This window comes from Strix uralensis, chromosome 5 (genome assembly GCF_047716275.1).
Source record: "Strix uralensis isolate ZFMK-TIS-50842 chromosome 5, bStrUra1, whole genome shotgun sequence".
Classification (NCBI taxonomy): domain Eukaryota; kingdom Metazoa; phylum Chordata; class Aves; order Strigiformes; family Strigidae; genus Strix; species Strix uralensis.
This window is the reverse complement of record NC_133976.1, coordinates 772,651-787,978: the sequence shown is the minus strand read 5'-3', so window position 1 is coordinate 787,978 and position 15,328 is coordinate 772,651. Positions and strand designations below refer to the sequence as shown.

Sequence of the window (15,328 nt, the reverse complement as noted above, 5' to 3'; positions counted from 1 at the left end):
GCGCCGCGCCCCCCGGCGGCCCGGAGGTCCCGCGCCCGCCGCCCCCACCATCGAGACGGCTCCGGCCGCGCAGAGCGGCCCGGTCCGGGTGTCATGGCGGCCGGGCGGGCGGGTTGTGCCCTGCAGGGCGCGGCGGCGGCGGCCAAACCACGGGGGGTGGGGGGAAGCGGTGGCCGCTAAACCCACCTCACGCTGCGCCCCGCCAGGGGCTGCCGCTCCCCAGCGCTTCACCCCCCAGCCCCCTGCTCGCCCCGGGCCGCAGCGCCGGGGCCCGGCCGGCCTGGGCCTACCCCGGCCCGGGCCTACCCCGGCCTGCAGCACCGGGGCAGCTGCCCAGGCCCCGTGCCCGCGGCTGGGCCCGGCCCGTGGGCTCCGGCAGGCTGGGAATGGTGCCGGTGCCGAGGGAGGGCGGCCCGGGCGTGCTGCCCCCCGCACCGCCAAGGGGGCCGGAGGGGTGTCCAGCAGAGCCGTGCTGGGCACAGGGTGGCTTTCCCCGAAGGAAATGGCAGAGGGTTAACTGGGACCTCAACGTGCTCGTTTTTGTTGGATTTAAGGCATGTGAAGTCTATGGCATGAGCTGCTTCCTTCTCACATTTAATTCAGTGCTCAGGGTGGGAGGACAGTGACATCTAGGAAATGCTAAAATATCAGCGATAAGAGTTTCATATCAGGTTTCCTGAGGGGCTGGCTAAAACCTGTTCGCTTCTCTTTTTTTTCTTTTTTTTTTTGCTTATTTATTGCTAGGCTACTGTTCAGCCCGTTTCAGTCATGGAGCAGATAAGCACTAGGGCCACTGTAAAGAGAAAGTGCAAGAAAGAGTCTGCAGCAGCGCTGACTTTGACGGGCTCACACCGACTGCAAGCACCCCGCCTGCACCCCAGGCCTCCCAGAGGGGTTTGTCTGCTGAGTTACGTGACGGACAAGCTGGTGTTCTCTCACACGAGCAGTAACCTCAGTCCTGACGTCAGCCATGTGAGCTTGGCCATAAAGCCTCGTGACTGGGCTAAACCAAAGTTTTGTTGTCTCATTTTATGGGGAAAGATGCACACGTTTCTGTGTGCTTTCTTGATAAACTGCATCATGACCTAAAGGTACAAATTGGGGGTAGTTCTGTCAAAACCAATAGAACTGTTTCAGATTTACTTGATTTTAGAGGAAAATCTGCCTCATTAACCTGAACTATTAGATACACAGAGAGAGATTGATCCTTTCACTGCTACAGATGAACTTATGACCTTTCCTTTGGCTGTATGTCCAACATACTGATACATTTAAAACTCATTTTAGGATTCCAATACTTGCCTATCCTGCAACATGACTCCTGGAAATTGCCTCTGTGAAGAGAGAACTAGAGATCTTGGATCTGTGCCGACTTTGTGCCTATGATAGTTTCCCGGTCAGAGTAAAGGTGTGTGTTTCAACATTAAGTCTTTCAGCTATCATTTTTATACTTCTCAGAGTTATAAGGACTTTCATTACCCTTTTTGTTCACAGTAAATTTTCTTCTGCTTGGCAAGCCAGTAATGTATGTGTGACTGCAGTGAAATCAGCTACACGAGACCCCTTGGAATAAGACTAAAGGTGATTTTTATTATGCGACAGAGAATTATGGGGAAAATAATGTTATTTTTCTTATATTTTCATCATGCCACTTTTCTGGCAAGAATCAGGTATAACCTTGGTGAGTTTTTTTCACTTGCTTGCTTTGGTAACTTGTCCTATGTGTTTAGCAAGGAAGAAAAAGGCTTTTCTGAGATCATAAATAGGACTGAAGTAGGTGTATATGTTATGCTGGACTTCTGTAGAGACTTCACCAACATTTCATGTGATCGTGGTGGCAAAATTGGCTGATGAAGAAAGTCCTCAACAATAGTAGATTATAAAGAGTTTGTTCTCTTTATGTGCACGTGTTGTGACAGCTGTATGACTGGACATAACAATATAAAACAAGTAATGTAGCATATTTGGATACAGTATGCCGAGAACTTATAACAAATAATAATATTACTTAACAGTTTAATATTGCAATTCATTATTTGTGTTAGTGTAGCACCTCTGCACCCTAATAAAGGGCCACAGCTACGTTTATACAATCCAGAGGAGATTACATGGCTTAAGCATGAAGAAACTGCACATCAAGGCAATCAAAGAAGTGGAAAAAAAATAAAAAATCCGAGGGGGTGCTGCTGGTTAGCGCAGTATGTGACGGTCCCACCGCATCTTTAGCCTGGCCACGGTGTTCCTGCGCTGCACGAGGCTGCTGTTTGGGAAACAGTTTCTGACGGCGCGTAGCTGCTGTGTCATAACACACACAGGATATCTGCGGGAAGGCCTGGCATTTGATCTTTACTTTGATATCTCCTGACAATTTACACAAGCTGAGGACGTGCCCCAGAGTATTTTTGGTTTAATGTTGTCTAAACACAAGAGCTTTTATAATTAATTTCCTCAGCTTGTCTTGAAACAAAACCAGGGAAGACTCGAAGCCCTGATGGGTATCTGGCTCTGCAGCCCTTTTGTGAGGGGTGGGGAGGGGGCTGGTCCTGGGCTCCTCCCGGCTTCTCCAGAGAAATCTGCGAAGTGGTGTTTTCTCCGAGAGAAGAATTTAATCTGCTCAGCATGGAGGGCTGGGCCTTCTGAGCGCTCGGTCTCTACGAAACAGCGACTCCCAGGCCCACAGTTTCCAGCCTTTTAAGTGCCAATATGCTCCTGGCCCATATTTGGGCAATAAAGGTTCTGCAGAACCGGAGAAGGCCACAGATCTGATCCTCTCCAAAGCTCCGGCCTTGCCGGAGATCCTGCGCTGCGCAGGGCCAGCGGGTCGTTTTTGCACGGCTCCTAAGCAACCTGAGTAAATAGAACATTTCGCAACCTTAACCACAGCGGTTGCTACACTTTCATCTATAATTATCTTTTGCATCAGAGCTCTCAAGAGCAACCGGCCTACCAGATTTTGCAGGATATTTTGCATTCAGCTTCAGTTTGTCTGCCTTTTCTCTTGCACTGCCAGTCAGGATAATATTTCCCAGACAAGAGGAGAAACATAAATACCCTGCAGACTAGAGGCACATGCAATATGCTGTAAGCCAAGAAATGTTAGCTCGCCAGCCTCGCTTCTGATTGCTGTTTATATTTTGCGCACTTCAGAGCTTTGTTATTTGAACAAGGCCTTATAACTTGCCCCAAAAGGCAGCTAAATATAATTCTTGGTGTTTGAAAAACCTAACACACAAATTATATTCAGGAAAAGAGCCTATGACTCGGGCAGAATGAACTGAGACTCTTCCCCTCCTCCCTTCAGTGTTTCTCTGAATTAATGTCAAACCTGTAGCCTGGTGATCCTGATCTAATGTCTGTTCTAGGCACCAGATCACACTTCATTTCTAAGCCAGGAATAGAGCCCAGCATTCTTGATCATCGATCCTATTTCTGGTTGTGCAGCCTCCTAGCAAACTCTGTGCCTAATCCTGCTCTAGGTGTGAATCTTAGTAAGGCTCAGTCTCGTTCCTCCGGTTCCAGAGCTGGAGAGCTCTGCTCAGGGTCTGAGGCCCGACATGCTCATGGCGCTGGGGGTCTGAAGACACGAGTATCCGTACTGTGCCCAAATCTTCACTGCAGTGGTCTTTGGATTTCTGACAAAAACTCTGGGGTTTTTTGTGCTTTTTCACTGAGCTTCAAATTCAGAATCGAAACTTCCTTAGAACAGGGTTCAACGCTTCAAAGAGACGAACAAACCCTCGCTAGCAAGTGGTCCAGCAAGTAGCACAACAAAACACGATTTAATGTGTCCTGACTGCTTGATGTGCAAATCAGTTATTTGAGTTAGAGAGTGGCAGCTTTTCAAGCTCAGAGGTGTATGTTAACAACATAGTTTTGGTTGTGAAATACATGCTCCGTGTGTAGAAAAAAGTGAGACAGTTCACCAGGCTTATAGTCCAAAGACTGCACGTTTGCATATGGGACGAAGATGCAATTACACATGCTAATAGGCAGGGTGCCAGCCCGACGAAGCAGGGCTAACCGCCCCGGGACCGGCGTGGTGTGGGTCTGGAGCTGCAGCTTTAGTTCTGCAGCAGCGCAGGGAGTGGAATCCCAGTGAGGGGCTTGTCCTTGCCGGGAGCAGCAGGGTGAATCATACTGTGCCTTTCCAGGGCCCGTTTGGCCACCTGTGAGATTGAGTTTTATACCTTGCGCGCTTACATGATTTGGATTGTTTCTAAATTGTCCGTATCCGTTATTGTTAGCCTTGACAATAGGCTAAATGACATACCGGCTGGCACGGTGACAACTTCACTATCTCAGGGAGCTGGCGGCTGTGCTGCTGTTCCACGGAGACTTTTTGACCCAGCACAATGGCAGGCAGACGCCGCTGCTTCACCTCTCTCCAAGATGGGGAGAACTGAGGTCACCGGCCAGAACGGTGGCTCCATCCCGGCTAATTTCAGCCAAGCTGGCACTGTTGCACCTCGCTCCTCCTTTCTGTTCATTCTGCGTGACTTTTGGAACAATCGGTGGGGAAACCAGGCTGATAGAAAGCACCATGTAAACGGCAAAGCTGTTTCTTATTCACAGGCGTTAGGATTTAAAAGTGAATTAACGTTTTTGTAACCCGGTGAGATCACCCTACTAGTTTAGTGCAAAACGGTAACAATCCTTAGGAATTTTGCTATAAAACTGCGAGAGGCAGTCCTTTTCTGAATATATTTTTGCTGTATTAGAAGCTAAATAATCCTAAGATCATTCAAGATGTGTGTTTTTAAGGACACTGGACAGCATGAATTTCAATAAACAATTGTCCTGGAAATGCTAAAACGGTTGGAGGAAGGACACTAAACGATCAGCTTCTTCCTGTTCAGAAAAGCTGAAACGCTGGCGAGAGGACAATAACATGATCATATTTTTCACTACGTACACCCCGGTGTGGATTTTACCAACAGCAAAGGATGCGAAACCTAAAATTACTGCCTTTTCATATGTGCACAAGTAGGCAAACACTGATTTTTGTATCTGTTTGAACAGGAAAGAGGTCACACCTGTATTCAGCATCTGCATGTCAGCACGAGCAGCCACAGAAGAGACCGACAGCTCGCTCGCAGCAGAGTGTAGCCGCCCTCGTAAAACAACCAGGGTCTCAAACCCGCGGGTTATTTTCCCTGCGTAAGTAGCTCTCCCTGTTCTTGTACCTGCCTGCGTCCTGGCCGGGGAGAGGTGAGCTGGCAGCCCGCGCCCGTGCTCGCTGCCAAGCCCAGAGAGTTCAGCTGTATTTTGGGGTGTTTTGTAGGGCTGGAGGAGACCAGGAGGAACCTGTTCCCAGACTGGTACTCAACTGGAGAAGACAGGGTCTACAGCCCCGGCCCTCCTGCGCTACACAGGGAAATGAATACACTCTGGGGAGGGCTGGGAGACTTGGGGATTTGCTCGGATAGCCATCATCATGTCCCCAGAAGCCACAACAAGCCACAAAAAATGCTTTATAAGCTCATTACTCTCCAACGGACAAAATAGAGAAATGAAACTTCTGAGGTTGTACTATTTATTTTCCTTGTTAACAGCCAACAAAGTGTTAATTCCCACCCTGGTACTGTATAAACTCTTGGAGCCCTTGCCTTCAAGCCCTTATGGTGAAAAAACATGCATAAACTAGAAATTGTGCCCATTTAGTCATGGGTGGAATTTTGGGTGGTATTTCTGTGGCAAAACCCCCAAACCCCTATAGTTAACCAGGGCAGTAAAAAACTGTTTTTTTCACATGCCTTGCTGGCAAACCCCCCATTTTCCCTTGTTATCACCTCCATCCACGGGGCACATTTGCCACCATGGCTGTTCCGACCTGTCCGTAGGTTCTGAAGCAGACGCGTTAAATTTTAACCACATGTATTAATATTTGCAGGGTCAAGGCCTAAGTAAGACCAGCGAGGAAGATGAGCCAGAGTGGTAAATCTAACAACAGGAATTCACTGTGGAAGGACGGGAAGAATCGGATCGGTTCCTGGTGAGTTCCTGCATGATGCTGGCACCTGGAAAGCAGTTTATTGACAGATGAGACAAATCTGGGCAAGGCAACGATGAAATCTGCACCCAGCAAGCCAGCAGGACTGAGAGCTCTCTTTCTCCCCAAAACTGTTTTTTTCCTATCGGTTGGGTCGTCCCTTTTCCCTCCTTCTCTTTTCCCCCCATCACGCTCCTTCCTTTCTCCCCCACGCTCACCCCCATCTCCCCGGACACAGTGGGCCGTGTCACCCCGAGGTTAACCCCCCCCCAGCCCCATGCCAGTGCCCAGCCCCGCCCCCCCCCCCCCCCCCCCCTTCGGGCCTTCTCCCCAGATACCCCAGGCTGGGGAACAAGGGGGTTGGCCCTTGTTACCTGCCTCCTGTTATTTGCCGGTGGTGGCCACAGAGGGGCTCCTGCTGTCCCCATGTCCTCACCCTCCTCCCACCCTGGGCCTGTGTCCCCCGAGGCCACGAGCCACCCCGGGAGGGGAGGGGGCCGCAGCTCGCCCACCGCGGGGACTATGGGCCCTGTCCCCCTGCCGCAGAGCGCTGTCCCGGGCTGTCCCCTCTCCCTCAACCCTGACCCCGAGGCTGCGGCCGCCGCACCGGGCCCCGACCTTGACCTCGACCTTGACCCCGGCGCGATGCCCCGCCCACCCCGCCTCGCCCCGCCCCTTGCTGCGGGCCCCGCCCACCCCTCCCGGCCCCGCCCCCGGGCCCTGTTCCCGCCCCGCCGCTCGGCCCCGCCCCTCCCGCGCGCGGTCCCGCCTCCCCTCCCGCCCCCCCCCGCGCGGCTCTGGGCAGCAGCGGGGCCGCCGCCATTTTGGAGGCAGCCGGAGCGCCCGCAGCTCGCCGCCTCGCCGCCCGCTGTCAGCGCAGCCCCGGCCGCCGCGCTCCCGCCTCGGACGCGGCCCATGCCCGCCGGGCCGCCGGCCCTCGCAGCCAGGCAGCGTGCCAGCGGCCTCGCCGCGGGGCGGAGGGCAGGCCCGGACCCCCAGCAGGTGAGACCCGCGGCCGGGCCCGCCGCCCCGCGCCGCCGAGCTGTCACCGCCCGCCCGCCGCCGCGCCGGGGCTGGGGCTGGCCGGGCCGCGGGCTGCGCCCCGCTGTGGGGCCGCTTCCGCCTTCCGGGGCCGGGGCGCTGGGCCCGGCGGGCCGCGGAGGCGGTGCGCGGCCTGCCGCCCCGCCAGCCCGCCGCCTCCTTCCCCTGCCGCCGCCTCCGCTTCGGCCTCCTCGGCCGCACCGCGACAGCCCCTTCCCACCCCCCGGGCCGCCGGGAGGAGTTGGTCACCGGTCCCGTAGCGCTGCCTGGGCAGCAGGGCCGCGTCCGGCTGCCCCTGGTTTGTTTTTCACTGTTTTTGGGGGTTTTTAAATAGCCCGTGGCCCCGCTGGTGCTGGCCGCGCTGATCACAGAGGTCCATTTTTGAGTCTTTGCTCTCGGCCGTGCCGGACTCCCACCGTGTCGTTTCATGCGATATCTGGGTTAAATTGGACTTTCTGCGCGTGTCAGAACTTGCTTTTTCGTTTTGTTTTTTTTTTCGGAAGAGGGGTTCGAGCTGGTGGGGATCGGTAATGGGAGTGCGGGGGTCCAGGTTTTCGGGACTCGTGCTTAGCCGGTGGTTAATTACTGCAGCTGGTGGGAGAGGTGGTGGGGGCGAGGTCAGAGGTGGGGGTCAGCCTCCTGGGGACCCGCTGACTTCGGGTGTGCAGGGCCCGGAGCCCGAGCGAGGGACCCTGCCGGCTTCGCATGGGCAGTATGTGAGAGTAAATGTCACTGTGGTGGCATTATTAATGTACAGAAACTAGGGTAGGAGTTGCAGCCACTGATGGAATTGCTACAGCGTGTAATCTTACAGAAAGATGACTTCTTGACGAGTCTGCCGAGGGCTCCCTTCCTAATTTGAAGGCCTTGTTTTGCACCAGTTAAAAAAAAAAATACAAAACAACAAACTAGGAAGTGAAAAAGAGAAACTGAGAGAACTTGGAGGGCCCTGTGGTATTTTTCATATCTTGATCTTCCACTTAAAAATTAATATTTTAAAAATTGAAGCCTGTTTTCATAATGTACTTTATTTTCTCTCTCAAAAAACAAAGGAGAAAGTTCTGATTCCAGTCCTGTCCAGAGCTACACATGTTTGAAGCCAAGCATGTAATCACTTCCCAGCAGATTTTTGTTACAAAACACCTTTTTAAGGATGGGAGAATAAACATTTATGATTTCTCTTATTACTCTGACACTTAAGAGCAAACAGTCTGCCAAAATACTTCAGTGGTAAGAAAAATCTGGTGGATGGTAGTATAGCAATTTCCATAGCAACCAATGGTGATATCATGGTAAGCAAAGTTAAATTTTGGAACGTGCAATAGGAACACATAATGATCTGTACTGGTTTGAGCGATACCAGTAAACATTTGCTCAGGAGAAGATGACTGGGGGTTGGATAAAAACAAAATGGCTTGAAGTTGAAGGCTTTGTTTTTTATGTGTTCGATACGCAGACGTTTCTGGTGACTTTTGTACTTTGTATTATGCTGCAAATCCAGGGACCTAGGACAATGTCCTCTCTAGAAATCGTGGAAAATGTGTGGCGCTGCAGCAGCTTTCAGGGAAGAGCTGGGTCTGTAGCAGAATGGTTTCAGACAGGTGGTGCAGAAAACGGCGCTGAGGTTTTGGGAGGTTCCTGCAAACCTCAGGCTGTGAGAGCGCGACTGATGTCGAGCATTTGTTCTGGAGCTGGCAGGGAGCTCTGAAGCATCCGCCTTCTGAACCTGGTATTCAGTGAATTCAGTCGTGGTTGTGTTGTGGGAGGGACAGGTTGAATTTCCAAGTTCATAGTTCAGAAACTGGAGACTGTCAAAAATTAATAACAGAGAAAACTAAGAGCTTATGTTTTACGCTGTTTTTTTTTCCTGGTAAGCAAGCATCCTCAGTCTGTGGGCTTAAATTATTTTTAGAAAGCTCCAGGCCGCTGTCACGAGCGGCACAGCCTGTTTTGCAGTGCTTGCCTGTGGGGGAAGGCTGGAGCCCTGCAGCCCCCCTCCCGCAGAGGGGTGCTGGCAGAGCTGCTCCGTGGGGCTCCCCCCACCCCTGACTCACAGTTTGCTGGTTGGACTGGGAGTCAGCTGGAGTGAATTAAATTCTCGCTGTCCCCAGATAGTGCGATCCTGAGCTAGAAGGAGGAATCATTTAGTTACGCTTCCCCTCCTCTTTGGTGGGGAGATATCCCAGGCATAGCTGATGGTTCCGTGCTCTGTGGAGGGAAAACGCTTCATTCGTGTCCTCTCCTGAGTTTTAGTGGCTATCAGCTGAGGTGTCAAAGAGAAACCCAAACTGTTTCCCTCCCTGAGATACAGTCAGGCATCAGTGGGACAGAAGAATTTCCGCAAAGGAAGGTGTTATGTTTGAGGAGAGCTCAGGGCACGGGGAACAGGTTGCGCTTTCCAACTCTGTGTTTCTGATAATAAGGTGCGTAGAAGTGTAAGTGTAAAAGCTGTAGATTATATGTTAGGGAAAATGACTGCACGTACATAATCAAGTAGTATGTTTTCTTAACACAGTGGCTTGGAGTCTGAAGTGTTAGTGCCCGAAGGGCAATAGCTAGAAGAGTCTAATAGGCTCAGCCATAAAAATGGGCAAACTGGAATGCCAAGAAATAGAAGAGTATCTTGTTATAGTAAATGTTTCTGAAACAATGGTAGAATGACAAGAATAACTGGGAACCTTGGGTGTAAATGGCACAGGAGAGACGGATGAGGTCAGCGAGCTGAGAGCAGAGCAGGAGCCGGGTAGTTGACAGAACTTTTGAGAACTTTATAGGGAGGAATATTTGTGGGAGGTCTTGTTGTTTTGCTGGATGTAAAATTATTGAGAAACTAACTGAGGAGAGCAGAGTTAATAGACTGTATTAATGAATGATGTCAGCTCTCCATCTGAGCAGTCAAATATGGAGCCACGGTTCAGAGCAGCAGTCTTTTACTCTTAGCCCTATTTATAGGGTAACACAGTTCTGTTCTTAATTATGTTTTATGGGCTGGGGAATCGCTTTGACTGTTTGTTACCTCCTTTTCACGGAAAATCTACAGATGTCAGTGGGTTTATATAAGGATCAGGGAAAGAATGTGGCCTCTGTGTGACCAATAGTAGCAACAAAGGAACTTAAGTGTCGTCTTTGATTCAATATTATTAGAAGCAAAAGTATGTTGTCTTTTCTGTCCGCTGCTATGTTTCTAGAGCGCTTGTTTCTTTAATTGCGCTTTTCTCTTTCTGTCTCCCTGTCTTTATGCCTCCCACCATCCTCCCCTCCCCCTGTGATGGACTTTCTCTGCTCCTTGTTTTGATCTGCTAAAGCAGTCAGCAGTGCAATAACCAATATTGACATTATTATTACATGCCTTGGCTATTTTTACCTGCGTGTTAACTCTGGTATGGGGGTAAACTCGGGCAAATAAATATTAGTTCTCTTGGGAAATGAGGCTTTCATAGCCAAGGTTAAAAATCTCCGCCTAAAAGAAGCTCAGATTTTTGTGGAATTTGAATGCCACACGCATCGCCTACACAGCGTTGGGATCAGGTCTGCAAATGGGAAGTTTGACATCACCGGCTGAATTAAGTGACGTTCTCTCTTTTTGCTTATTAATGCCATTTAGTTCTAGATAAAGCTGAGACAGTGCGAGTAGCTACAATAATAAATGACTACATAGCAATGCCTAAAGCCTAACTAAAATTGTCATCTTTGGCAGGGGTCGCTTCAAACTAAACACCATGTGGCACTGAGCTTTGGAAAGGGGGTTGTCAGCAAAATTAGGACGAGCTAGCTTAGGAGAACGTCATGTCAAAAGAAGGAAGTTAAAATCATTAGCCTGAGCATGGAAGCTCTGCAGCTGTTGAACAGTGACTGCTACTAATTTTCCCCCACAATTTCTCTTTAGTTGTGTCTACCTGTTTTCTCATGCCGTGCCGGAGTTGTAAGCTCTCCGGGGCAGTGGCCGAGCTGTAGGCGTGCGTGGTGCGTGCGTGGTGCTCGGTACCGGGGTGGCCCATCCCTGAAGCAGTGCCTCGGGGTGTCACTGCGTTGCAAATACTGAATTTCTTACTGTTGTGTCGGTGTCGTGTGCTTGAGGACGCAATCTTATCTGGACAGAAGGGGAAACAGGAAGGTGTGAGAAAATAACATTATGGTTAAATGGCAAAGTTCAAGAAGTTATTTGAGTCAAACAGGCAGAGCTCAGAACAGTTTCCTTACCTAGACTAAATAAGAAACTTTCACCAGCTTTTGTTTGGTAGGTGGCATGGTCGGCAAGCTGCGTGGTTTGCAAAGAAAACTGTCCAAACATATTGATGACTTGAATTCAAGGTTTGTGCTCAGTTGGCAAATGTCTCTGCTGTTCTTTCCAGTATGCCTGTGCTAGTTGTCTTTTTTTTTTGAATTTTATTTCAGTTCTGCAGTTTGCTGCTATTCAGAGCATTGTGGCCTGCAGTGACACTGATAACTATTAAGTCACTTTGATTCTGATTTTGTTTGGCAGAATTAGGAGCAATAGCAGCAAAGCAGAGGCTGGCACTGCTTACTGAGAGAAAGGCAAAAAAATGCGAAGACTGCAGTAGTGGAGATGGTTTTTCTTGCTGCAACCTACAGGAAGGAAGAAGGAAATAGAACACAAGATACTTCAGTTTCAGTTTTGTCTTTGATTTTTTTCTATGGTAGACTTAATTATGTTAGCTGAGAAAATGCATGATGGGCTATGCCTTGACATTTTGTGATAAGCGACTTAGATTCTCTTCCGCGTACCAATTTCTTCCTTTCTTTTCATTCCTCACCGTCTTGCAAAACTTACGGATTGTCTCAGCTTCTTGCTTTCACGTGCAGCAGGGTGGGATAAGAAAGGTTGTGTTTCTTTAGCTATTTACTTTTCATTTTCTTCCTTCAGAAGATCCGCTGGTGTGCCATTTAATATAATACTTTCTTGTTAAGTCGGATTTCTGTTTTTTAGAAGGATAATTGAGCCTGTAAGCTAACAGGTTGAAAACTGTATCCCATCTGCCCAGGCCAGAGGACGAAGGGCACAGTTCCACCGTGACAGCAGTGGGCCTGAGTCCAGGTTGCCGTGTGTTGGCATTAATATTTGTGTGGTCGGCGCCTCAGGGGGCTGAGCGGGCTGAACCCAAGCCCTGAATGGAGGAAGCAGTTTTCAGCTGGATCAGCTCCCTCAACCAGCTCGATGTGGAGTTGCATAAACACCGCTGACACAAGGGAGGATGCAGGAGCGTGTGACCCGGGAAGGCGAAGAGTAAAAAGAGCAGGTCTCTCCCCGTCTGGATTTAAATAGGGTGTGGTTCAGTTTAACTAATCTTGAGTTTGGGGTGCAGCACATTCCTGGTTTGTCCCTCTGCGTTAGTGCTGGTCCCATACTTACAGGGAGCTGGTCTGTCGGAAGACTACCCCCCTTCACCCTGTCAGAAGACTAACCCCCTTCCCTTGCTCATTTTCTGCTGGTTTATTTTACCTAACAGGCGTGGTAGGAACAGATGAGCACCGCTGCTGGAACGTTTGCCAGGCAGTTTAAGTATGAAGGGGTTGGGAATAGCAGGGCTGCAGCAGTCTTAACAAAAGCCATGATTCTGTGTTAGACTAGTGAATAGAATATCCAGGTCATCCTCAGAGTCCCAGGACCTCAGCTCCTGAGCCAGAGTACCCGATTAATGCTCAACAGATGCTCACTCAGCATTCTCTTTAACAAATTAGAAAATACTAAATGATAGATTTCAACTTAGTTCTACTGTGTGTTACCCTTTTTTTTTTTTTAAAATATGAAGATCGTTTCTCTTAGTGCTCAGTTGTTTTTTTACTACTTCTGCATTCTCCCAGTCCTTTACTATATTACTTTTTAACATTACATTATCCATGATATATCCTAAATTTTCTTTTATCTTTTTTATTTTCTTCCATGACTTTCTAAACCTTTTTTTCTTTTTCCCCTCCTAACATTGTGTTTCAGACTCTGCCTTCCCTTTCAAGGGGCTGGAGACCTCTCACCGAAGTTCACACATCTATGATGTAAATGCCTACTTCTGAGGTAACCATTTAGGATTCCTTTTTTAGTCAATGGCGAGAAACAGATGCTTATTTTCTTTTGATGCAGAAGTCTAAAATAGAGCAGAGTTTTGCTGTAGAAGTGCTCATTTCTCTCCTACTGCAAAGGGAGTCTGGGTGACTAATTCAGATTAGTCATCCATAGTATAAATATCTACACGTTAGGCGAGACATCCTATTGCAGAGGACTCAAGGCGCTAGGCAGAGATTGTGATGGGGACCTCCTCGTCTCGGTGAGGTTGCCTTCTCGCCCCTGGTGGGTTATGAGGTGGATGAGATGTTGGATATGTTTTGCAATGGGCTGTGCCCTTAGCTCTGCTTGATGAATCTTCTTCCTCTTTCATAGCCGACTGCTAAGTTTGAGGTCGAAAACAGTGTCTGTAAATGATTCAGAATCATATAGATACCTATTTAAGACCAATACAATAAAACAAACTTAAGTTTTTGTCATATACATGACCAGCACAGTTGGTTTTCCAGATTCTGTTCGAGACATACAGATGCTAGCCAGAGGAGTAGCTATACGTTGTGTTGTCTGCCTGGTTTGGGTCGTAAATAAGCAGAAAGCTCCGTGGTGCAGCATTTCTCCATGTTTCTTCAGTGCTTAGCATGAAGAGGACCCTAAGCTGAAAAGAAGTTTATCACTCTTTTAGTAAATTTAAATACTGAGTTTTTGCTTTGCACTTTCTCTAAAGACTATTTAGTTGTGACCAGCCCTAGAGACTGCTACATGTGTCTGAGTTTTGTGAAGACTCAAGATTGAAGTAGCAGAGTAGTTTACAAAAATATGAAGGGGCTGGAGGATGCCAAATTTTACAGAAAGACGTGTAATGTTTTAGGGATGCAGTGCCAGGAATAAATGCATATTCGAGTTCATTGATGTTACACTGTACCCACTGTTTCCTCTTGCAAAATAGGCAGCTAATTTCACTACTTCTGTTTTTCCTGTTACTTCTGTCATCTTTGTCTTAGCTAACTGAAGTCCCTTTAAAATGACTGTTACAAGTAATTAGCGTTAATATCTGTAGTGCTTTCAGCGTGGCAGCCTTCATCCAGTGTGTCCGTGGCCTCCCCGGACCTGTTTTTCCCCTCCGTTTTAAATAGCAGCGCTGGCAAAGAGTGTTGTGTCTTGCAGAAAAAAACCTCACTGCTCCGACTTCATCTTTCATGAGTGAAATTTTTTTACTCAATTGAAGTGAGCTTATAAGTGCTGTTTTTTAAAATACCTGGAAGAAAATGTTGGAATGAAGTGTTGCAGTTCCCAAAAAACAAAGCGATTTAATTATTTTTAGCCTTAGAAGAGAAGAGCAAGTAAAAATATTTAGTGTGTGCTTGGGGTTTGGATGTATGCTTGAGTTTTTACAAGGAACTGTGAAGTGAAACTTGAATCACCTAGGAGTCACAGTAGACATTTGCCATGTGAGGAAAATGTTGCCTAATCACGGTTTGTGTTTAGAGCTGGTGGACTGTGCCATGGTCATGAACGTGTTATTTTGGGAAAAGCAGAAACTTTACCAAATCACTAGCAACCAAAGAGCAGACCTAGTGCTTGGAGAAATGGGAGGATCTCAAAGGCCCTTGGTGAAAAGAATCTGTCTTCTGCTGACCTATGTGTTTAAGTTTTAATATGTGAAAGGCAATTCTTGCTGGAAGGAAATCACTGCAATTTGTGTATATTGGCTGGTTTAAACTCAGGCTGCCTGATGGGGGAGAGATGGGGGAAGACCAGGCAGTGTTGATGGAAGGTCTGTGAAAATTTGTCTCAGTGCGTGAAGTCATAAGCCAAAATAACATTGAAAGTATAATTATTGGAATGGATGCTATGCCTGAAAATGGCAAAATATTATGCGTTAGAGACAATTTTGAGGTATGTGATTAAAGAAAATAGCAGGGCAGAGAAGATTAAAACCATACTGGGTGATCTGCTGTATGTAAAAAGAGCAAGGGGAAGTCCGATGATACGTGTGGAATTCTAAATGTATTTCTTGTTCAGTTTTTGGCGTGTATGTAACTCGTCAAGCTTGATGTCAGGGATATCGATTAGGCCAAGAGTTACTGTGGGTATTTTACCTGTTAAACCATTTGTTTATGGGCAATGCTGCGCAGCACCGTGCCGTGCTGTGAAGTACGCTGGAGGGCTTGAGGGAAGACCCTCCCGATGCTCATGTAGCCCCGTCCTGGTTTTTCTGTACCTGATTGTGAGGCAGGAGGTGCTGCCTGCTCTCAGGGCCTGAATGCCACGAGCTGCTT

At 48.4% G+C, this 15,328-nt stretch overlaps 1 protein-coding gene across 7 annotated transcripts in view; it reads left to right on the top strand.

The window, feature by feature from the left end:
- The first annotated feature begins 102 nt into the window (after nt 1–102).
- Nucleotides 103–15,328, top strand: part of PPP6R2 (protein phosphatase 6 regulatory subunit 2) — a 125,644-nt gene continuing 110,418 nt past the window's right edge. The window contains exons 1-6 of one of the 7 annotated variants that reach the window (XM_074869578.1): nt 103–554; nt 745–972; nt 1,288–1,408; nt 5,020–5,157; nt 5,891–5,992; nt 12,984–13,061. The gene's annotated coding sequence lies outside the window, so the exon portion shown is untranslated. Of the gene's footprint in view, nt 555–744; nt 973–1,287; nt 1,409–5,019; nt 5,158–5,771; nt 5,993–6,844; nt 6,992–12,983; nt 13,062–15,328 lie in introns of those variants that run through there. The other 6 variants (XM_074869583.1, XM_074869580.1, XM_074869579.1 and 3 more) reach the window with 6 other exon arrangements.